The sequence below is a fragment of the Phyllobates terribilis genome, unplaced genomic scaffold, assembly GCF_046119375.1.
Source record: "Phyllobates terribilis strain yellow unplaced genomic scaffold, ASM4611937v1 Scaffold_1__5_contigs__length_1240528914, whole genome shotgun sequence".
Lineage (NCBI taxonomy): Eukaryota > Metazoa > Chordata > Amphibia > Anura > Dendrobatidae > Phyllobates > Phyllobates terribilis.
This window is the reverse complement of record NW_027362761.1, coordinates 550,526,450-550,551,883: the sequence shown is the minus strand read 5'-3', so window position 1 is coordinate 550,551,883 and position 25,434 is coordinate 550,526,450. Positions and strand designations below refer to the sequence as shown.

The window sequence follows — 25,434 nt, the reverse complement described above, 5'->3', positions numbered from 1 at the left end:
CAATTCTTTATTGTTCTAAATTAAACCATACTTGCCATCACGCCCATTCCAGCTGATGCCAACGATCTCCTGTAATAAAAGTAAAATAATAAAGCAACATCATCCTTACCTTTCCATGGTTCCTCCGACATCTTCAGCTCTGCTACATTCACATGACAGGCCGGACCGCAGCAGAACACTGCCTTCCAGCTTGCCATGCCGCAGACACTGAGAAGCACAGGCATGCTTGCACTCCTCAGTGTCTGGCTGTGACGGCATCCAGATGAGCCGAGTTCATGTCCAATGAACTCAGCTCACCTCATGCACGTCACTGACAGCGTGGGAAAATTCTCAGCGCTCAACGCTATAGCAGGAGAATTCTCCCACGCTGGGATGGCATTGAGATGACAGGCGGGATGGCAGCTGAGCGCTGCCATCCAGCTTGTCATCCTTCAGAGACACTGCAGAGCGCAAGCATGCCTGCGCTCTGCAGTGTCTATGAAGGATGGCATGCTGGATGGCAGCGCTCAGCTGCGATCCAGCCTGTCATCTCAATGCCATCCCAGCATTATAAGCTGACATCAACCCCAACCCTATTACCCCACTGCCACCGCTACAGGGCAGTCGGAAGAGTGAGGCTAAGTGCCAGAATTGGCACATCCTATGGATGCGCCATTTCTGGGGCAGCTGACCGCTGGTGTTTCTAGCCTGGGAGGGGGCCTATATTCATGGAACCCATGGCTGTGGCATTACAGTGAGTGGCAGACAATCCCTGCATGATTGGTGCTCTAAATAGCGCCAAACATGGAGGACGGGGACACGAGCTCCCGCCCGAGCATCGCGCAAGTACTCGGCGAGCTCCGAGCATCTCAAGTACTGAGATGCTCGGGCGAGAACCGAGCAGTGGCAAGCATGCTCGCTCATCACTAGTCATTACTATGCTCACAATTCTACAGGGTTAACCGCATCGTTTCGAATAATCACACCTGTGAGATCAGACTGAGAGAAATGCAGAATAAATTTAAGAATCGGGGTTACCCCGAAACTTGCCTATTTCTCACATCAAAGATACCTAGAGAGAAAATTGAAGGTCCAAGAGTGACATTTGTGAATACGTATCACCCTTTTATGTGTGCCATTCATACAGCCATTTATACCCATTGGGGTCTTTTAGGTTATTCCTACCCCAACATATCTGAATTTCAGAAACCACCCCTGATATGTCACAAAAAACCCCGTAACCTCCGTAATATGCTGGTTAGGGCCATTATTGGCTCTAAAGTGATTAAGGACACGCAGACCTTTTTGGCTACGCAGAGAAAGGGAACATTTCCATGTCTCCATTGTTTACAATGTTCCAACATTTCTAAAGGTGACTCGTTCACACATCCCCGGTTGGGAAAGAAATTCCCTTTCGGTGGATTTTTTACATGTGACTCGTCATTTGTCGTGTACCTCATTAAATGTCCTTGCGGTCTCGGATATGTTGGAGAAACCACCCAACATATCCGAGACCGCATTTCTCAACATAAATCTATGATGCGATGTAAGAGAACAATGTTACCGATACCAGCACACTTTATTTCGAGAGGGCATGATATTTCGCAGCTTCATTTCCAGGTTCTGGAGCATGTCTCTCCTTCTAGAATTCTCAGATTGAAAGAAAGAGAGTCATATTGGATTTATAGATTGAATACACTGGAACCCTATGGTCTAAATAGGGAATATGAAATTTTCTATTAAAATTTTCTATTTGACTTTCCTCCTTTAGGACTGTACCTCTTGTTACGTATGCCATCTTAGTCTTGATATACCCACATAAAATGTGAATTTTTTATATATAAAGAAATTTCTTTTTTTTCTTTTACACTCAGGTATTTTGTTTTTGCTTTCTCCTTTTTTTCCCCCTTTTCCATCTGTGTTTCTTTTTCCTCTTGTTCCCCTGTCTTCTTCTCTATTTCCTTTACCTTTTGTTATTTACCTCTTTTTGGCACCTTAATATATATTTTTTATTATTATTTCAATATTTTTTTTAACTATTTTTTATTATTATTTTTTACTTTTCCCCTATTAATTTCTTTTAATAATTTGGTTATTTTCCCAACTACTTTATTTTATTATCGGTTCTCCCCTGTGTATTTTCTTTCCTTTTTTTTTCCTCCCTGGCACCTGCAGGTTGTACTGTCTTCTAATCCCCCTTTCTTTTCACCCTTTCTTTTCTCTGTTTCCTTTTTCTTGTGTTCCCCTTCTTTATGGTTTTGTTCCTGTTTCATCCTTCTATTTCTTTAAATGCCTTGTGCATGCCCCGTTCGGTTCTCTCTCCCTGTCTCGGCTGCCTTGCTCTTAAGCTTCTGCTCTTATCGGCTTTTTTTGGCTGTGCCTGTCCTGCGCATGTGCAGTAGAGATGAGCGTTGTTCTACTCGAACTGTTCGCCAATCTCAAATTCGAGCTGTTTTGGGCGGTGTTCGAGCCGTTCGGCGAACACGAACGATTTGAGAAAAATTCGGCTGTTCGAGGTTATGTTCGATAACTGTTCGTGCACCAAAATCATAACTGGATTTTTTCTCAGTAATGATGAAAATTAATGTTAATACGCAGTTTGAGTGTACAGCAGGGTGGGGGGAGGGGCAGGGGATGGATCTCTGCAGGAATAATGAAAATCTCCATTTTTTTTTCTCTTTCCCGCATTTGCAGTGGGGAGGTGCAATCTGTCAGCCTATCAGCAGCGCACACACGGAGCGAACTGCTGTTTTTCACACAAGCAAGGGCATGTGTCATTGGCAGTGTATGTCACATGTCCTTGCCCTATAAGACCAAGCCATTTTCCCCGTCGCCACCATTTTCTCACTGCTGCAGCTGCGTGTTAGACGGTACCGCTGTTGCTGTGTGCGCTATACCTTGTTAATTTCAAGCCAATTTTCGCACAAATCTACAGATAGCTTGGGAGTAGGGAATAGTTGTGATTGCAGTCCTTTTAATGACTAGGTTACAGCATTTCCTACGACTTTTATCAGGCAGGTCTGTGCTCTTAAATAGATAGATTGTGGGAGTAAAGACTAATTGTAATTGCAGTCCTTTTCAGGACTAGGTTACATCAGTTCCTATCAGTTTTTGCCAGGCAGGTCTGTGCCAGTGCTGTGCAAGTTTTTTTCACAGCATTTGGCTGAATCTAGCAAAGCTAATCCTTTTTGGCCTATTGCAGAGTGTGTTAGTCAGTGGAGTAGCCTATCTGTGTTGCAAGATATACCACCTGTGTATAGAATACCAATTTTTTTACTGCACCTAGTGAAGTAAAATCTTTTGGGCATAGCATCATTCTATTAGTCCATCTATACTGACCTCCATCAGGTTGCAAATTGAATATAATTTTTTTCTGCATCTAGCTCTGAAAAAATATTTGGGCTTCTAGCTGTGTGTGGGACTTGTTCTATTAATCCATCTATGCAGACCTCCATCAGGTTGCAAACTGAATATATTTTTTTTCTGCATCTACCTCTGAAAAAATATTGGGCTTTTAGCTGTGTGTGGGACTTGTTCTATTAGTCCATCTATACTGACCTCCATCAGGTTGCAAACTGAATATAATTTTTTTCTGCATCTAGCTCTGAAAAAATATTTGGCCTTCTAGCAGTGTGTGGGACTTTCTCTATTAGTCCATCTATACTGACCTCCATCAGGTTGCAAATTAAAAATAATTTTTATCTGCATCTACCTCTGAAAAAATATTTGGGCTTCTAGCTGTGTGTGGGACTTGTTCTATTAATCCATCTATACTGACCTCCATCAGGTTGCAAACTGAATATAATTTTTTTCTGCATCTAGCTGTCACGCTGTCTCTGTATACTGGAGGTAGGGGGCCTAAGCTGACCCTAAGCTGGGGCCCTGACTAATCCCTCAACCTGGAGGTACTGTTAAAGGTACAGAGGTCCAGGCCGCCAGCGTAACCCCTACCTCCTGAAGATCCCTGCACCTCAGTAATCTAGTCCTGAGAAGGACCCCGATCACAACCAAAGGGAACAAGAAATAATATGCCCAAACACAGTATTTAGACGAACGAGACAGTACAAGGGGAAAAACCAAAACCACCTTGCATACAAACAACTTCTCAACTACAACAGAGGGAAAACCAACGGGAAAGGAGATAAATGATAAAGCGAGGAAAGGGAAAAAACACTTCCAAATACACTTATCTCAGCAACTCCAAACACCACGATCCGCTCTGTCAGTCTGAATGAAATGCTTTCACCGACACCTCCCAAACAGACCAGCAGGTATATGAAGGAGTCTCACTACAGAAGTATTGATTGCAGCTGGGCGAGGCTGGACCTCATCTAGCCCAGAGAGAGAGAGAGAATTAACTCCCTCACTGCCGAGAAACACAAAGCACCAACAAGTCAGCTGCGAGAAGTCAGGCTGTGTACTCGTGACGATCTTCGTGGCAACACACCCGTGACAGTACCCCCCCTTCTACGAGGGGCCTCCGGACCCTCAGGGCCAGGTTTATCCGGGTGAGTCGTGTGGAAGGCCCGAACTAATCGGTCTGCGTTAATATCCGACGCAGGAACCCACATCCTCTCCTCAGGACCATACCCCTTCCAATGAACCAGGTACTGAAGGGACCGGCGATTAAAGCGTGAATCAATGACCCTCGATACCTGGAACTCCAAGTTACCATTGACAACCACTGGAGGGGGAGGTAAAAGTGACGGTACCACCGGCGCCACATACCTCTTAAGCAATGATCTGTGAAACACGTTGTGAATTTTAAACGTAGGGGGGAGGTCAAGACGGAATGCCACCGGATTAATAATAGAACTGATTCTGTACGGCCCGATGAACCTGGGACCCAGTTTCCAGGAGGGAACCTTAAGTTTTATATTCCTGGTAGACAACCATACCCGATCGTTCACACTTAGGTCCGGACCAGACACTCTCCTCCTATCAGCCATACGTTTGTATCGGTTCCCCATAGTATTCAGATTCTTCAGCACCCCTCTCCAAACTGAAGCGAGTGATGAGGAAAATCGTTCCTCCTCAGGAACCCCCGAAGAGCCCCCCCCACTGAAAGTACAAAACTGGGGGTGAAAACCATATGCCCCAAAAAACGGGGACTTACCAGTGGACTCGCTCCGCCTATTATTAAGAGCAAACTCTGCCAGAGGTAAGAAAGAAGCCCAGTCCTCCTGGTTCTCTGACACAAAACACCGGAGATATGTCTCCAAGCTCTGGTTCATACGTTCCGTCTAACCATTGGTCTGAGGATGAAAAGCCGATGAGAATAACAACTGCATCCCCCGCCGTGCACAAAACGCCTTCCAGAACTTAGACACAAACTGAGACCCCCGATCAGACACCACCTCGGAGGGTACCCCGTGAAGCCTCACAATCTCCCCAATGAACACCTGCGCAAGAGTTTTAGCATTAGGAAGAGCCGGAAGAGCGATAAAATGTGCCATCTTGCTGAACCTGTCCACTACAACGAGTATGACCGTTTTACCCGAAGACGGAGGGAGGTACGTAATAAAGTCCATAGACAGATGAGTCCAAGGACGCTCTGGGATCTTCAAAGGTAAGAGGGCCCCAGACGGATGGGTATGTGAGGTCTTAGAGCGCGCACAAACCCCACAGGACGCGACAAAAGTTACCACCTCCTTATGTAAATTAGGCCACCAAAACCGACGCGAGAGGAGATCCACAGTTGCTTTACTCCCCGGGTGTCCTGCAAAAACTGAGTTATGGTGTGCCTCGATCACCTTTTGTCGCAACTGATCTGGAACAAACAATCTCCCTGGAGGTCCAACAGGGGCGTCCCCCTGAGCCTCCAATACCTCCTCCTCCAGCTCAGAGCATACTGCCGAAACCACCACCCCCTCCTGAAGGATAGGAATCGGGTCGTCCGTATTCCCGGCCCCTGGGAAACTACGAGATAAGGCATCCGCCTTTACATTTTTTGTCCCAGGACGATATGTAACGACAAAATTAAACCTGGTAAAAAACAATGACCACCTAGCTTGTCTGGGATTCAGACGTTTCGCGGACTCCAGATATAGCAGGTTCTTGTGATCGGTGATGACGGTGACCGGATGAACTGCCCCCTCCAGAAAATGGCGCCACTCCTCAAAAGCTAACTTAATGGCCAAGAGTTCCCTATTGCCGACATCGTAATTCCTCTCAGCGGACGACAATTTTTTAGAGAAAAAGGCGCACGGATGCCACTTACCAGGGGACGAACCCTGTGACAATACTGCTCCCACCCCTACCTCGGAAGCGTCTACCTCTACAATGAATGGCTGAGACGCATCAGGTTGAATGAGTATGGGCGCCGAGGCAAAACATTTTTTCAAAGAGGAGAATGCTTGACAAGCCTTGTCAGACCACGTAGAAAAATCCGTCCCCTTTTTAGTCATGTCAGTGAGAGGCTTAACCATGGACGAGAAATTACGAATGAACTTTCGGTAATAATTAGCAAACCCCAGGAAACGTTGTAGTGCCTTAAGATTCTCTGGCCGATCCCACTCAAGAACTGCCCGCACTTTCCCAGGGTCCATACGAAAACCGGACGCTGAAACCAGGAAGCCTAAAAACTGGAGTTCCTGTACGGCGAACACACACTTTTCCCACTTGGCATACAGTTTATTATCCCGCAAGATCTGTAACACCTGCCTAACGTGCTCCTGATGAGACACCAGATCCGGCGAGTAAATTAGGATATCATCCAGATATATGACAACAAACTGTCCCACCAAGCGGCGAAAAATGTCATTAACAAAGTGTTGGAACACCGCCGGGGCATTAGTCAGACCGAATGGCATGACAAGGTTCTCATAATGCCCCTCCGGAGTGTTAAACGCCATCTTCCACTCATCCCCCTCCTTCATCCTAATCAGATTGTACGCCCCCCTGAGATCCAACTTAGAAAACCATTTGGCGCCCACGATCTGATTAAAGAGATCGGGAATAAGTGGGAGCGGATACGGATCTCGGACCGTAATCCGATTAAGTTCACGGAAATCCAGGCAAGGGCGTAGGCCTCCATCTTTCTTCTTAACAAAGAAGAACCCCGCAGCCACCGGTGAAGATGAAGGTCTAATATGCCCCTTAGCCAGACTTTCTGAGATATAATCCTTCATGGCCTGCCTCTCAGGACCAGAAAGGTTATACAACCTAGCTTTAGGTAACTTGGCCTCAGGGAGCAGTTTTACAGAACAGTCATACACGCGATGAGGAGGTAGTTCCTGACACCCTTTCTCCGAGAATACATCCTCAAAGTCCGCCAGAAATGGAGGTAAGACCCAAGGAGTAACCGCACCAATGACCGTGTTCATGCAGTTTTTATTACAGAATTTACTCCATTGGCTTATCTCCCTGGTTTGCCAATTAATAACCGGGTTATGCTTAGCTAACCAAGGAAGGCCCAACACAATAGGAGTGGGAAGACCCTCCAACACGTAGCAAGACAACAGTTCTTTATGTATTGCCCCCACTTGAAGTTTTACGTCATGCACAACTTGCAAAAAACTTCCCTGCCCGAGAGGCCTGGCATCGATCGAGAATATGGGGATGGGTTTAGCCAACTCACTCAACCGCATACCTTGAACCCGGGCAAACCGAGCATCAACCAGATTAGCCCCGGCCCCACTATCCAGATGAACAGATATCCTCTCAGTTCTCGTACCCACCACCACCTCCGCCGGTACGAGAAACTGAGACGAACCTAGGGACGAAATACCTACTCCCAGATTGCCGTCCACCACACAACCTGGGATCAACAGTTTTCCGACGACTCTTCACTCTGCAAGGGACGGGATGGACACCCCCCAATAAAATGTCCCTTTCTGCCGCAGAAGAAACACCTTCCTGCCTTATGGCGCACCACCGGTCCCCTCCCCCGAAATGATGTCCCTCCTAATTGCATAGGCTCCTCTGGACTGACCAGGGGAACCACCATATGAGGGGACCTTGTAGGAGGTGGAGTCATCACAGGGGGTAGAGTTATCCCGCACCTCTCCCGAAGCCGTCTGTCCACGCGAATAGCGAGGGCCGTAGCGGCTTAGAGAGACACAGGAGAGTCATACTGTGCCAACACATCCTGTAATTTGTCGGATAAACCATGACAAAACTGGCTCCTAAGAGCCGGGTCATTCCACTGGGTGTCCGTGGCCCACCTACGGAACTCCGAACAGAATTCCTCCGCCGGACGATCTCCCTGCTGGATCCTACGTAACTTAGACTCAGCAAGGGAGATCCGATCTGGGTCATCATATACGAGTCCCAGGGCAGCGAAAAACCTATCCACTGACTGGAGAGCCGGGGAACCCGGGGGAAGAGAGAACGCCCAAGATTGTGGGTCCCCTTGTAGGAGCGAGATGACAATTCCCACCCTTTGTTCTTCACTCCCCGATGACCGAGGCCGCAGCCGAAAGTACAATTTACATGCCTCCCGGAAAACAAAAAACTTGTCCCGCCCCCCAGTGAACCTATCAGGGAGAGCTACTTTAGGTTCTGGTCCGGCTTGCTCCTGAGGATGCCAAACCTTGGACCTAACGTCCGCCAGCTCCATGGACAAACTCTGCAATTGCCGAGCTAGACCGGCTACTGGATCCATAGTAGCTGGAGAAAAACTAAGTGGGTCGGTGAAAATGTCACGCTGTCTCTGTATACTGGAGGTAGGGGGCCTAAGCTGACCCTAAGCTGGGGCCCTGACTAATCCCTCAACCTGGAGGTACTGTTAAAGGTACAGAGGTCCAGGCCGCCAGCGTAACCCCTACCTCCTGAAGATCCCTGCACCTCAGTAATCTAGTCCTGAGAAGGACCCCGATCACAACCAAAGGGAACAAGAAATAATATGCCCAAACACAGTATTTAGACGAACGAGACAGTACAAGGGGAAAAACCAAAACCACCTTGCATACAAACAACTTCTCAACTACAACAGAGGGAAAACCAACGGGAAAGGAGATAAATGATAAAGCGAGGAAAGGGAAAAAACACTTCCAAATACACTTATCTCAGCAACTCCAAACACCACGATCCGCTCTGTCAGTCTGAATGAAATGCTTTCACCGACACCTCCCAAACAGACCAGCAGGTATATGAAGGAGTCTCACTACAGAAGTATTGATTGCAGCTGGGCGAGGCTGGACCTCATCTAGCCCAGAGAGAGAGAGAGAATTAACTCCCTCACTGCCGAGAAACACAAAGCACCAACAAGTCAGCTGCGAGAAGTCAGGCTGTGTTCTCGTGACGATCTTCGTGGCAACACACCCGTGACACTAGCTCTGAAAAAATATTTGGCCTTCTAGTAGTGTGTGGGACTTTCTCTATTAGTCCATCTATACTAACCTCCATCAGGTTGCAAATTAAAAATAATTTTTATCTGCATCTAGCTCAGAAAAAATATTTGGCCTTCTAGCAGTGTGTGGGACTTTCTCTATTAGTCCATCTATACTGACCTCCATCAGGTTGCAAATTCAAAATAATTTTTTGTCTGCATCTAGCTCTGAAAAAATATTTGGCCTTCTAGCAGTGTGTGGGACTTTCTCTATTAGTCCATCTATACTGACCTCCATCAGGTTGCAAACTGAATATATTTTTTTTCTGCATCTACCTCTGAAAAAATATTTGGGCTTTTAGCTGTGTGTGGGACTTGTTCTATTAGTCCATCTATACTGACCTCCATCAGGTTGCAAATCGAATATAATTTTTTTCTGCATCTAACCCAGCCAATAGTTTTGGCCTAATACCACAGTTTGGCCACTCAGCTCTGCTCGGTTCCCATCCATTGTTTTTTTGTGCAAACAACTCCAGAGTTGTGAATTAGTTAACCACCAAAATGAGTGGAAAAAGGCCTGCTGCTGGTGGAAAGGGGAATAGGCGTGTTGGGAAGGGGAAAAAAGGTTGTGTCCGTGGGGTAGGTGTTAAAGCAACAGTAACATCTGCAGAAGAAAGACCATCTTCCAGCCAAACTAAAATGTCTACTTCTTTTAGCGGACAATGTGATAGGATCCCTTTCTTACGGCCACGCCAATCGCTACAAATTCCAGATGAGGCACAAAAACAGCAGGTGCTTCAACGGATATCAAGTGCTCCTTTAAGTGGGCTCTCCTCCACATCAACTTCAACATCACAAATACTCCAGTCCTCAAAGGTGTCACCCCAATCGCACTTGCTTCCTCACAGCTCCCAAATCTCCAGCTGCCCGTCTGAGTATGAGGTAGAACAGATGGTTGAGTCTGCAGAGCTGTTTACTCATACTATAGCCTGGGAATCAGAGGTCGACTCCAGCGCTTCTGTGAATCCAGACGAGGAAATGATCTGCACTGATGCCCAGAATCTTTATGAGTCGGATCCAGGACCAGACGCAGAAGGTTCACGACCATAATGTAGACCCTCATTCCCACACTGTAACTCCTGTTGGTGGAGACAATGAGGAAGACGATGATGAGACTCAAATACCTGATTGGAGCGACAACTTTAGTTTTTTGTCAGGGCAGGAACAGGTTGGCTCTGAGGACGACGGGTGTGATAACGCACAGGGTGATGATGATGAGGTTGGAGATCCCACTTACTGTCAACCCACAGTCAGCCAAGAGATGAGGTCAGCAGAGGAGGTGGAGGAAGATGCTAGTGACGACGAGGTCAGGTTGCGCCTTCCTGGACAGAGACGTAGTACTGGAAGCACGTCAACAACTGCATCCTCAAACACAACTCTGCCTCTCACCACAAGTCGTGGTGGCTCTTCAGGTCGCATGGGTGCTAAGCCTTGCATAGCCTGGGCATTTTTTCAGATCGATAAAGATGACCCAACTCGTGTTATCTGTAACATTTGTCAGCAAAAGCTAAGTAGAGGCCAAAAAATACATAGTTTGAGTACTTCATGCATGAACCGGCACATGGACATGAAGCATAAGTTGCAGTGGGAAGCTCAGTGTGCTACAATGCGGCCTAGCCGGCCGGGCCAACCACCGTCTGCCATATCTTGTGCATCCGCGGCCTCTTCATCCTCTGTGACTGGGGGGACAGCAGTCACACCTGTTTTGGGGCGCAGACCTGCCACCTCTTTACCCGCAACAGCCAGCGTGATTGGCAGGTCATCATTTTCTTTGGAGGTGGTAACACCAGCTGGTGTTGAGCGCTGTCCGACATCGATAGCACCACCTTTGGATCAAGGCAACCTAACATGTCCGCCTGCATCTTCCTCACATACCGGCAGTTTGCCGGGGACACCCTTACCAACCCCGTCTAAGCACAATAGCCAGCCCTCGGTCCCTCAGATGTGGACAAGTAAAAGACCATTTCCTCCTAGCCATGAGAAAGCTAAGAGGTTGAATTTCAACATCTGCAAGCTCTTGGCTACAGAAATGCTGCCTTTCCGCCTGGTGGACACAGAGGATTTTCGAGACCTTATGTCCATTGCAGTGCCCCAGTACCAGATGCCCAGTCGGCACTACTTCTCAAAGAAAGGTGTGCCTGCGCTCCACCAGCATGTCGCACACAACATCACCGCTTCTTTGAGAAACTGTGTGTGACAGGGTGCATTTCACCACAGACACTTGGACGAGTAGGCATGGACAGGGGCGTTACATGTCGCTGACTGGGCACTGGGTAACTATGGTGACAGCAGGACAAGGGGCTGCTGTCCAAGTCTTGCTGTCCCCACGAGTTGTGCGTCAATCCTCTTTATGTCAAAGTTCCTCCACTGCTTCTGCCTCCTCAACCTCCTCTCGGTCTTCCACCTGCACCCAAAGCCTGTCTGGTCATGCCACAAGCTTTCTAACTGCGCAGAAGGGATCCTGCACACCTCCTTACTATGCTGGCAGTAGGGCTCAATGTCATCAGGCGGTTTTTACTTTGAAATGTCTGGGAAATATGAGTCACACAGCTGAGGAGTTGTGGTCAGCTCTGGAGAACCAATTTCATGAATGGTTGTCTCCACTGGACCTGAAACCAGGGAAGGCCGTGTGCGACAATGCTGCAAACCTGGGTGCGGCCCTTCGCCGGGGCAATGTCACACACGTGCCTTGTATGGCTCACGTGTTGAACCTGGTTGTCCAGCAATTTTTAGCCCACTATCCCAGACTAGATGGCCTTCTGCAGAGGGCACAGTCGCTGTGTGCTCACTTGCGCCATTCGCATCCCGCAGCTCAGCGACTTACATCTCTACAGAAGTCGTTGGGCCTGCCACTTCACCGGCTAAAATGCGATGTGCCTACCCGGTGGAATTCAACTCTGCACATGTTGCAGCGACTGTGGCAGCACCGACAAGCCCTGGTGCAATACGTTCTGACGTATAGCCTGGGCCAACGAGATCCAGAGGTGGGGCAAATCACGCTGGAGGAGTGGTCTCAGATCAGGGACCTATACACCCTTCTGCACAGTTTTGAAATGGCGACGAAGATGTTTAGTGCTGACGATGCCATTATCAGCATGACTATTCCGGTGATTTACATGCTGGAGCACATGTTAAACAGAATTCGGAGTCAGGTGGTGGCACAAGAGGAGGTGGAGGAAGTAGAGGAGGAGGAGTTGTATGCGGAAGGGCTAACATCTGCAAGGTCCAGACGGTCGGCAGCACCAAGGCGGCAGGCATGTGAGGGTGGGGGAGATGGTTTTACCAGGGCGCATGGTAGCAGCCAAACTAGTGAGGAAGGTGCAGGAGCCCAGGAAGAAGTGGAGGACGAACTGATGGAAGACTCATCAGATGAGGGAGACCTTGATCACATTTCTGTTGTGCGAGGTTGGGGGGAGAGGACAGAGGAAGGAAGCATGATTGTTACCTCGCCACCAACACAACAGGGACTTGGTGCTCCTGGATGCGCAACACACATGAGTACCTTCTTGCTGCACTACCTGCAACATGACCCTCGAATTGTGAGAATTAGAAATAATCCTGACTACTGGGTTGCCACACTGTTAGATCCCCGGTACAAAAGTAAATTTGCTGAAATTATTCCTGCCATAGAAAGGGATGCATGCATGCAGGAGTATCAGCAGAGACTGTTGCAGAATCTTACATGTGCTTTTCCACAAAACACCAGTGGTGCACGTAGTGAATCTCACAGTTCCAACTTGCCAACCGTGGGACCGTCAAATGTTCAGCACTCAAACCATAACAGAACCACAGTATCTGCTGGTAACATCAATTTTGCGGAATCATTTCACCACTTTTTCAGCCCATCCTTTGCAAGGCCACAGGAGACAAGAAGTCTGACACATAGTCAACGCCTAGAGACGATGGTACAGGAGTATCTCCAAGTAACCATTGAAGCCATGACTGTGTCACTGGACCCTTGCTCTTTTTGGGCTTCCAATCTGGATAAATGGCCGGAGCTAGCCACTTACGCCTTGGAGATCTTGTCATGCCCCGCAGCCAGCGTTCTGTCTGAACGTGTGTTCAGCGCTGCTGGTGGTGTGCTGACAGATAAGCGCACGCGGCTCTCCACTGATAATGTAGACAGACTCACGTTCATAAAGATGAACAAATCATAGATCCGAAATGACTTTTCTACCCCTGTGTCATCCTGGGGAGAGTAAAAGCTTGATGATTGGTTAAAATCACCCTACCAACCGTTTTAAGCTTTCAAATTACTAATCATGTTTATCTGTATCTTGGCTGGAAAATAATTTGGGCTTTGTAGCAGTGTGCAGCACTGATTCTATTAGGCCATCTATAATAAGCTCCACCAGATTTAAAATTACTAATCATGTTTATCTGTATCTTGGCTGGAAAATAATTTGGGCTTTGTAGCAGTGTGCAGCACTGATCCTATTAGGCCATCTATACTAAGCTCCACCAGATTTAAAATTAATAATAATTTTTAGCTGCATCTAGCCCGGAAAATAATTTTGGGGCTCCGAGATGCGCAAGACACATAAGTGCCTTCTTGCTGCACTACCTGCAACATGACCCTCATATTGTCAGAATTCGAAGTAATCATGACTACTGGGTTGCCACACTCTTAGATCCCCCAAACTTTTCGATCAACCATTTCATTTTAATAAAGACCAAAAAAATTGTCATTTTTGAAATTATAAGCATTAGCAGGTTATTAGAAACTGAAATCAAACAGTTTTCAACTCAAAACTTTATTCTAGGTGATGTTACATTTTCACATAGGACCCCTTGTTCGAAAGGAGCTTCTGAACTCTCTCGTCCATTGAATTTGTCAGGTTTTGGATGGTTTCTGCTTCAATTGTTTTGCATGAGGACAGAATACCCTCCCAGAGATGTTGCTTAGATGTTAACTGCCTCCCGCCATCATAGACACTCCTTTTGATGATGCTCCAGAGGTTCTGAATGGGGTAGAGGTCAGGGGAGCATGGGGGTCACACCATAAGTTAGTCCCCTTTTATGCCAATATCAGCCAGAGATGCAGATGTTTTATGTGCAGCATGAGATGGTGCATTATCATGCAAAAAAATGATCTTGCTGTGAAATACACGGTTCTTCTTCTTGAACCATGGCAGGAAGTGCTGTTTGAGGAAATCCACATACATTATGGAGTTCATCTTTAGCGCCTTCAGGGATCCTAAAAGGGCCGACAATCTCTCTCCCCATGATTCCAGCCCAAAACATTACTCCACCTCCTCCTTGTTGGCGCTGTAGCCGTGTTTGCGTGGGGTGTCCATCAACCAGCCATCCTCCACTCCATCCATCTGGACCATCGAGCGCTGCACGGCACTCATCCGTGAACAAAACAGTTTTGAAATCAGTCTTCATGTAATGTTTAGCCCACTGGAGCCGTTTCTGCTTGTGTGAAGTGGATAGAGGAGGTCGACAGGATGGCGTATGCACAGCTGCAAACCTCTGAAGGACCCTGCATCTTGTTGTTCGGGGGACGTTGGAGGCACCAGCAGCTTCAAAAACTTGTCTGCTGCTATGACAAGGCTTTTTTGCCGCTGCTCTTTTAACCTGACGTAATTGCCTGTAGGAAAGAGTCCTCAATTTTCCCTTATCAGCACACACACGTGTGTACTGTGAATCAGCTACATACTTCTTGTGCGATGATCAGGATGAAGAGTCTTGGCAATGTTGATTGTAGTCATGCCTTGACCTAAACAATACACAATTTGTTGCTTCTCAGCAGCCGACACATCCTTTTTCTTTCCCATTTTGGCAGAAAATGTAGGCTGCTTAATAAAGTGGGACAGCCTTCTTAAGTAGTCTTGACTTTCATTGGACACACCTGCCAAACTAATTAGCACAGGTGTCTGCAATTGCTTACAGTGATATAAAGAGCCCTGACACACATCACCATCAATGAGTTTAACTGACAAACAAAAAAATTCTTACCTTATCACTCTTAAACACTTTTTGTGTAATAATTTGGAACACAGTGTACATGTGCTTTTCCACAAAACACCAGTGGTTCACGTAGTGAATCTTACAGTTCTAACTTGCCAACCGTGGTCTGTATGGAGTTGTTCAATAAAGGGCCCAAAATTAAGATAACATAGATGGGAGAGGTCTCTATGAATAGGAATTCCTAAGTATTTGATACCCTGTGAGGGCCAGGCAAAGGGAAAGTTGGACTGGATGGAATCCTATATGGATTTGGGGAGGGAGACATCGAGGGCCTCAGACTTCGCTGCATTGATTTTAAAATTTGACCATGTAACAAAGTGATCTATTTCAGCCATAACAGCATGGATGGATATATGTGATTGAGTGATATATACTAGGACATCATCAGCAAATAGAGAGCACTTGTACTCGGTGCCTCCCACCTCAATCCACCTAATATTGGGGTTATGGCGAATTGATGAGAGCAGGTGCTCCGTCACTAGGATGTATAAGAGAGGGGACAGAGGACATCCCTGCCTTGTCCCATTGGTGATTGTGAAAGGTGATGAAAATGTTCTGATGCACCCCCTGGGCCTTGGGACACCCGGAGCCGGACCCTTTTTGGTGGATGCTGGTGGTTGTAGTCTTCGTGGCGGCGACCTGGTTCCGTGGCTCAGGGTGGTCAAACCAGTGGCGGAACTATTTATGTGGTTTTGATGTTTAAATGTCCGACTACGCCACCCGTGGATTGCGGTCAGAGTGAACCACCGCTGCAGGGCAGACCGCTGATGCTGGTGTTGTGGGTGCAGCAGAGCGTAGCATAACTCCCCAAGGGAGGAGTATAGCCTCAGGGCAGTGTATGCGGAGGATGGGGGTGATGGTGCAGGGCAGCAGCAGTAACAACACGGAGTCAGTGATGCAGTCCAGGGCCTTTACTCACAGTTCTTATTATCCAGACCACGTCTGCAGGTAACGGCTGCTCACGTCGTACTGTGCTCACCAGGTGAGGGGCTCAGACAACTCCCAGATAACTTTGGAGCACTTCACAGGACCCCCTTTGTGTGTCCTTTGTCTGGCCTTTCTTACCAACCCTTCTGTCCGACTGCCTCGGGCCTCCTCTTGGTAAACTTGGCGCCAGTTTCCCTGACCCTATGTGGTGCCTTCCTAGCGGGAGTAGCGAGGGGCTGCGCCACATAAAATGTCACAGCCTCCAGTTTCTAGCTGAGGGTCGTTTCCTGCCTCCACTAGTTTCGGGGACCGGTCTCCCCCTTTGGCCTGACCCCTCCACGCAGGTGGATTCGGGCGTGCGGTGGCGACTCGCCCGTCCGCACCCCTGGGATCCCTTCAGTCCTCGTTCCTGGAGCCTTCTCCGCTCCTCTTCCTTCCTTCTCCCTCTTCCAGGCCTGGGCCTCTGTTACTAGGCCCGCCTCCGGAGCAGAGCTCATGCAGAGCCCCTGCACCCTGCCACTTCTGCTCAGACTTCTCTGCACTGAACTAAGATTGTGCCCACCTTTTATACTCCCTTCTCAATGCACCCAGGAACTGCTTCCTCCCTGCTCCTGCACTACAGGGTTCCCCTTCCTCAGTGTTCCCTCCCCCCACTCCAGCCAGGGACAGGGAATGTCGTGCCCATCTCAGAGGCATATTGGTCGCCCTGCCCCACGGCAATGTGGTGTAATGCATGCAGGTGTCGGGTCCTGATCCACACTCCATCCTTACCTGAGAGTGAGATATCACACCTCTGGGTGAGGTGCAATACCTCTGTAGCAACCGAGCCCTCAGGGTGCTACAGTTCCATTTATCTTCAGCCTAGGTGACGTATTGTGATACAGGGCCGTGATTTTGGCTATAAAAGGGTCCCCTAGACCCCTACCCCAAGCTTTTTAAGAGAATCATATATGGCGTGCCAGGAGACTCTATGGAATGCTTTCTCAGCATCCAACGAGAGTATCTAATTACAAATTTTTAACTGCATCTAGCCCAGGAAATACTTTGTGCCTAGTAGCAGTGTCTGCTAGTCAGCGGATTATCCCAGCTGTTAAGCAAGCTACACCACCTGTAGTTTGGACACTTAATTTTTTCAAAGGAAATGCTTCGGGACCACGGGATACTCAGTGAAGAGCATCAGGAGGCACCCCAAGGCATAGGGGCTGGGACTGGCAGTAGGATGCCTTGCGGTGGACAGCCGAGCTCGATCCTTATAAAAGCTTTTTAACTGCAGCAGCTTTAGTGGACGCTACTGGAGCTGGAATTACGCGGCTGCTGGCATGAGACTTGCCCTCCAATAGATCCTTGTAAATGGATTTAAAGTGTATTCATTCAAATTAGAGAGACAATTTAAATTAAAAAGCTTAGAGCTGCCTCCACCACAGGGGGGCTCGCTCAACCCACCAGCGGACAGGCACCAGTATTGGGAGAGGGGGGCTGGCCGTCAGGGTTCACCGCGGCTCTGGCACAAACCCGGCGACACGGAGGTGGCACGGGCAGGAGCGGACTGAACGTGTCGGCTTCTCACTTTTTGGATTTTAGAAGGGCATGACATGCCTATATCTGTGTCTCCCCATCCTTTTACTCCTCCACCTCTTTTCTTTTCGCATGACTATATGTACTTGTCACTTTTCCATGTGTTAGTTGTGTCTTCTGAGCAGTTTGTCAGCTTTTGGACACCTTTGAAGGTGTTTTCTATGTGTTTCTATGTGTTTTTGTTTGCCTGCCATTGGTTTTAACGGTGTTCGAAGGTGTTCGACGAACAGTTCGACGAACCGAACCGAACTCGAACACTACGGGGGTGGCTCAACACTAATGTGCAGTACCGTTCTGTGGGTCACTGCACAGCTGACTTGCGTTGCCGGGCACGCACTTCCTCCTTCGGTACCATATAAACGGCGTCTCTTATGAGAGAGCACACACCGCCCATACCCGGCCACCATTCATTACATGGATCATACAGGATTGACCAGGTACTGCTTTAATACCCTTGGGATTATCCATACATTTATTTTGGACTTTTTATCCATTGAATATACTAATAATTTGTATCATGCTCTTTATAGATATCCTTATTTTTTCCAGCCTTAGTGGACAGGTAATTATCCTTCCCTGCTCAATAATATTACTAGATGATGACACCTTTTTTCTTTTTTCTCTATTTTTCCCTTTATTTCATTTTTTCCATTTTTCATTTTTTTTCATTTTTTTATTTTTTTCATTTTTTCTATTTTTATTTTTTATTTGATTTTTTTTTTATTTCATTATCTTTCTCTTTTCTGTTTCCCCTTTTTCCTTTCCTTTTTTCCTCCTTTTTTCCCTCTTTTCTTTTCTTTTTTATCTTTTTCTTGTTTTTCCCTTCCTTCTCCTTCTTTTTTCCCCTCCTTTTCTGTTTTCCTTTTTTCTTTTTTTCTTTTTTTCTTTCTTCTTTATCTCCACTTTTCCAATACCAGAGAAACCCTGAATCATATATTACATGAATTATATATTACATTTCATTTTATTCACATATTTATTACTCAATTTGTTTACAGAACGACTCTTACCTGGACGTGATGGCCCTTATTTCTCTCCAGTGTCATCACCATCACATCTGCATTTGTTTATATTTGCTATTTCAAGATTTTGAGTACATATTGTGCCAACTGTATGCAGACTGATGTATTTCTGTTTGTTAATTCTTTTTGCATTCCCTTTTTCTTTGTTTCATTTAACATACTAACAATTGATTAATTTGTTGTATGCAGATAACCTTGATAAAGGCTTTTGATAGCCGAAACGTTGGTTTGAAGTCTGTCTTACTATTTTGGCAATAAATTTGGAAAACTTCAAATAAATCGTTGACTACGGACTTTATACTGTGCCTAGGTGTTACTCTAATTATTATACTATTGATTTGCACCTTGTGGGCACTGATAACAGGAGTAGCGTATATCCTTCTCCATAATATATATATATATATATATAAATGTATATATATATATATATATATATATCGTAGGGGTCTTACTTACTTGAGTGCGATGGGAGGCAAACAGGAAGCATGTTCCTTTAAGTGTCCATGTCGGTTTATTACTTCATAAACCAAAAAGCAAAGAGGAATACAAACAGCCTTCAGTTCAGGCAAAACAAAGTAAAGTGTCCCTTAAGCAAGTCTCTGCTTAACTAGTCCTGTAGGCACACAGGAGAGCTTCTCCCTTCAAACACAGAGACCATGTGCCAAACAACAGCCTCAATTTTATAGGTTGTTAACCACACCCAGAGGTGAGATATGTGGGTAGCTGGACCCGCCCATCTCTCCAAACTACCCGTAACCTGGTCCCAGATTCATCAAACAGTCCTCTTAGTGCTTACGTGCACTAGAGCAACACTCTGGGTTACATCACAGAGGACAGCCATCTCTGTGATACATACCTCCCATCGACTATGCGACCGTTAGCCACCTTACAATATATTACCAAATACCGATAGTGGGGCCGTGGCCTAATTTCGCTCATCAGCATTTGCAAATTACTATTATAAATTAAAGTAAGTGAATTTCAGACAACAATTTAATTAGACAGTAAAATACACAATGGGAACATTGTAGGCTGCTGCTTAAATATATTAGAGATTAGACTTACCAAAAACAGTGAATAATACTGAATGTGGTCTGTAATCTGGTGAGTTTACTTTGAAACTGGAAATATAAACTAATAATAACATTAAATATTCTTTACAAATTACAAATAAGCAAATTGGAGAGAGTTTCAAGGATCGGTGGGGCCATTATTGCTCCTCTATATTAAAACTACCCAAATCCTATTTTAATGGCTTTTAAGTGTTAAGTGTTCAAGGGCTGATATTGAGACATGAATATATATATATTGGCTTGAGAAAGGTTCTGTGAACCGAAACGTCGCCTTTGGGCTCATTAAAGTCCATTTTTTTTCAAAAATTTCTTGGAGTGCTGCCTCTTTATATTTTTTCTATATATATATATATATATATATATATATATATATATATATGTGTACTCTGTTCTCCCACACAGCTCAGGACATTCATTTATTTCAAGACACGGCTACATAATGCACAAATACAGTCTGAGATGCTTTGTTGTCCCAGAACAGTGCATTATTATATATAATAATAATTCACTAATCATTTCTAATTCATTTCCAACAAAGACTTTCTCCTCATGTGCCATGAAATCTTCTCAATCAATAGCATTATCAAAGCCAGTGAATGGCACATACAGATATGAAGGAGGTCATGTATTGTACTATGATTAAAGTATCAGCATATCATTGACTGTCAGTGGCCTAGAAAATACATATTGCAGAGATGATCACTTCTTTTATTACTATGGAAAAAAGATAATTACATGAAAATTGCAGATAATTAGCTGAGAACTAATGTTCCTTCTGAGATGCAGGGAGAGTAGATACATATAAACCCCTCTAATTGTGGAGCAAAGTTCTTAATATTATCTTAATTAGGTTCGTTTTTCTGCAAATAGGGGGAAATTATTAGAAAATATTGAAAATTATTGGATTGTATTATTACACTCTATGGGTCCATGCCCATAACACCTTAAACTCAGTAGGAAGGAGGACGTTGCACATAAGTGCATACTCTATACAGGAGAAAGGTGGCTGTCCATAAGATCTTACACTCTACAGGAAAGGGGATCATGCCCATAAGAGCAGACACTCTACAGAGGAGGGGACCCTGCCGATAAGAGCTTACACTTGACAGGGGAGAGAGGTTGTTGCCCATAAGAGCTTACAATCTACAGGAGAGAGAGAGAGGTCGCTGCTCAAAAGAGCTTACACTCTAAAGGAGAGAGAGGTCGCTGCCCATAAGAGCTGATACTCTACAAAAGAGAGGACCTTGCCCATAAGAGCTGATGCTTTACAAAAGAGAGGACCTCGCCCATAAGAGCTGATACTCTATAAAAGAGAGGACCTTGCCCGTAAGAGCTAACACTCTACAGGAGTGAGGTCCCTGCCTATAAGAGTTTACACTCTACGCAAGTTAACAGTTATGCTGACATATTCATTTTACAAAATCGAGAGTTCCTTCCCTACAAGTACTTTTCCTCTACAGGCAAGAGATCCCTGCTAGATATAAGGAAATCAATTCGATGCAAATCTAATTCATGACAAATTTTAGGTAATTCATTGGATCTGGTGATTCAAACAATTTGCAATTTTATTCATGTGTAATGCCGAAAATAAATTCCAACTGTTGTTTTACACAATGCAACAGACTGCATGAGCCAGAGTCGTCTCACATGATATTACGCGTAGCTGCTCAGACTTCTCCATAATACCTTGCAGCTATGACATCACATGGTATAACAAAGCCAATCAGAAAGGATTATCATAGCCTGTAGAAAAACAGAGCCAGGGAATGTCGCTGCTGCTTTGTTGTGAATCTGGTTAGTGAGAGGACGTCACAGCTCATAGTTTAGCAATAGAGATGTGCAAATTGCCTCTTCAGAGAAAAAGAGGACTTGTACTCTATAGTGCTACCTATTGGAAGTAGCAATCCTACAAGTCACAATCAACCCTTTAACGAGTCGTGCAATATGACAGGATTAAAGCCAAATCAGAATCTCAATTTGCAGACACTGTGTTTCGGGCTGTTGGCCCTCATCAGTACAAAGTATGAGAACTGATTTGGCTAGGTGAGAGGCTCTGGACTGAGGTCTAAGGGGTAGCGTTTCTCCTTATGGAGAGTGACACACCAGCTCTGGCACGTCAAGGTAAGGAGGCTTATTCGGCATGCAATGCTCCTCTGAGAAATTTAATATGCAAATTGCCTCTTCAGAGAAAAAGAGGACTTGTACTCTATAGTGCCACCTATTGGAAGTAGCAATCCTACAAGATGAGATGGATAGAGCAATAGAGATGGAGAGAGAAAGCCATAAAACACTCAACAAACATTAAAGATAGTATGTGATAGTACAACAGTGAAAAATAGCTATCATCCATTTACATTTTCAGTTTGCTGGATTTGAATTTCTAAAGATTTGCTCACTTCTGATCCTTGCCCATAGGAACTTACATGGGAGTGTTAGAAGCAAGTCTCATGGTTTGGTGCAGTATGTTCCAGTATGGATGCAGCACGAGAGAAACCCTGCAAACGAGATACTGAGGAGGTAAAATTTTGCATGAAACCGGCTACCAGTAATTAAAAACCAAGATGTTTGTATAGCCACTAGACAAAAAGATCAGTCTTACTGCTGAGTTCATGATGGATTGAACCTCCTACACAAAGAACAACTCTGCATAGACAGAGACAACCCTGGCACACGCCACAAACACGTTTTCTCCACCGGTGCTCCAAGTGCGCTGAACGGCTGTGGAGAAAATCTAATCTGGCCGAAGTTTTCCTCCATTATAAATTTATGCTTAAAACATATAACTCCACCCTTCACCTCTCCAAACAAACCTACTTTACCAACCTCATCATCTCACTGTTCAATAATCCTAAATGCCTCTTTGACACTTTTCACTCTCTCCTTAATCAAACAACACAAGCCTCGACCACCGACCTCAGCGCTGATGATCTGGCCAGTTATTTCAAAGAAAAAATTGTCCATATCCGACAAGAAATTTTCTCCCAATCCCCAAATGTTATGCATGCTCCTCCCTCCCACATTGTATCTTGCTCACTTTGTGACTTCGAACCAGTCACGGAAGAAGAAGTGATCAGGCTCCTTGCATCTTCTTGAACTACCACCTGCACCAGTGACCCTATTCCCTCACATCTCCTTCAGTACCTTGCTCCAACTGTCAATACTCAACTAACTAAAATATTCAACCTCTCCCTCTCATCTTGTATTTTTCCCTCCTCTTTTAAACACGCCAGCATACATCCATTACTTAAAAAACCATCCCTTGACCAGAACTACGCTGCTAACTACAGACCTGTTTGCAATCTTCCCTTTATCTCTAAACTCCTGGAACGCTTGGTCCACTCCCGTCTAATCTGCTATCTCTCAGATAACTCTCTTCTTGACCCTTTACAATCTGGTTTCTGCTCTTTACACACCACTGAAACTGCACTCACTAAAGTCTCTAATGATCTACTAACAGCTAAATCTAATGGTCATTACTCCCTGCTGATTCTCCTGGATCTCTCTGCAGCATTCGACACTGTGGATCACCAGATCCTGCTCACTATGCTCCGCTCTTTTGGCCTCAAGGACACTGTTCTCTCTTGGTTCTCTGTAACGGGTCTGGGAGGCGGAACCTCTGAGCAACTATACAAGGGGGCGGTCCTTGTAAGGAAGCGGGTGGCTCCCAGGGAAGACGGGCAGGTAGTCACGGCAAGGACAGGGACAGTCTCTGGGTAGAAGGGCAGGTAGTCACGGCAAGGACAGGGACAGTCTCTGGGTAGAAGGGCAGGTAGTCACGGCAAGTGACAGGGACAGTCTCTGGGTAGAAGGGCAGGTAGTCACAGCAAGTGACAGGGACAGTCTCTGGGTAGAAGGGCAGGTAGTCACGGCAAGTGACAGGGACAGTCTCTGGGTAGACTAGCAGACAGGTAGCAGGTGGACGCTCCCAGGTGAGCGGGCAAGAGTCTCTGGACGGACAGGTGGTCACGGCAAGTGACGGCAGAGCCTCCAGGTAGGCTAGCAGGCAGGTAGCAGGTGAGCACTCCCAGGTGAGCAGGCAAGAGTCTCTGGACAGGCAGGTGGTCACAGCAAGTGACGGCAGAGCCTCCAGGTAGGCTAGCAGGCAGGTAGCAGTTGAGCGCTCCCAGGTGAGCGGGCAAGAGTCTCTGGACTGGCAGGTGGTCAGGGCAAGTGACGGCAGAGCCTCCAGGTAGGCTAGCAGGCAGGTAGCAGGTGAGCGCTCCCAGGTGAGCGGGCAGGCTGGTCCATAGACAGACTGACAGGTGTCGGAAGGCAGACCGTCGGACCGCAGGCTTGCAAGCAGGTAAGCGGATATCAGGCAGGTATCAAGCAGGAATCTGGCAGGTGACTGGCATGTAACAGGCAGGAATCTGGCAGGTGACTGGCAGGTAACTGGTAACGGGACCTGAAGGCTGAAGCAGAGTGAAGGCTTTGCAACAACATTGCTCGGGCACCTCCATTTTGGAGGAGGTGCCTTATATATGGAGAGGTTCTCCGGCCATTGGCCGGGGACTCCTTAGGATGGCGCGCGCGGCCCCTTTAAGAGAGGGGGAGCGCGCGCGCGCCCTAAGCACAGAGGCCGGGAAGCAGCGCGCGCTGCCAGCAGAGCGGGAGGAAGCCGCCGGGCACGGAGCGGAGAGGTGAGGGGAACGGCGTCCCTGCCTAGCAGGGGGCAGGGACGCCGACGCTACAGTACCCCCCCCCTTTAGGCCCCCCCTTTTTTAGGCCAGAGAGAAATTTAGCAAGGATGAGAGGGGCATGGATGTTCTCCCGGGGCTCCCATGTTCTCTCCTGAGGACCAAACCCCTTCCAATCTACCAAAAAAAAAGTCTTTCCTCTTACCCTCTTAGTGGCCAGAATACTCTCTACCTCAAAGACATCTTCAGCGGAAACCGGAGCAGGAGAAGTACCTGGATTGTTGGAAAAAGAGTTAAAGACAACGGGTTTGAGGAGAGATACGTGGAAGGAGTTGGGAATCCGTAAAGTGGCCGGGAGTTTTAATTTGTAGGCCAGTGGATTAATTTGCCTGAGGATTTCGAAAGGACCGATGAAGCGAGGACCTAACTTGTAGGAGGGTATCTTGAGCCGTACATGTTTGGAAGAGAGCCAAACCTTGTCTCCCGGACGGAATTGAGGCGGATCCAGACGTCTCTTATCAGCATATCGCTTCATCCGCTCGGAGGACTGAAGAAGTGCAGACCTAGTACTCTCCCAAATGGTAGAAAACTCGCTGACAAGAGACTGCGCGACAGGGTTGTCCACAGAGGCGGAGACGGGAAACGGAATCCGGGGGTGCTGGCCATAGACAATAAACAACGGGGACTTGGAAGAGGACTCGCTCTCGTGGTTATTATAAGAGAACTCGGCCCAAGGAAGGAGGTCCACCCAATCAGAATGGTGGGCATTAACAAAGTGCCGGAGATAGCTGGTAAGGATCTGATTGATCCGCTCCACTTGACCATTAGACTGAGGGTGGTAAGCGGAGGAGAAGTACAGGGTGACGTCCAGCAGTTTACATGTGGCTCTCCAGAAGCGTGAGGTAAACTGAACCCCT

General features: G+C 46.6%; 1 long non-coding RNA gene across 1 annotated transcript in view; it reads left to right on the top strand.

Moving 5' to 3' along the window:
• Positions 1-22,395, top strand: part of LOC141168832 (uncharacterized) — a 118,017-nt gene extending 95,622 nt beyond the window's left edge. The window contains exon 3 of the long non-coding RNA XR_012252277.1: positions 22,296-22,395. This is a non-coding gene — a long non-coding RNA (uncharacterized lncRNA). The remainder of the gene's footprint in view (positions 1-22,295) is intronic.
• Positions 22,396-25,434: the final 3,039 nt, after the last annotated feature.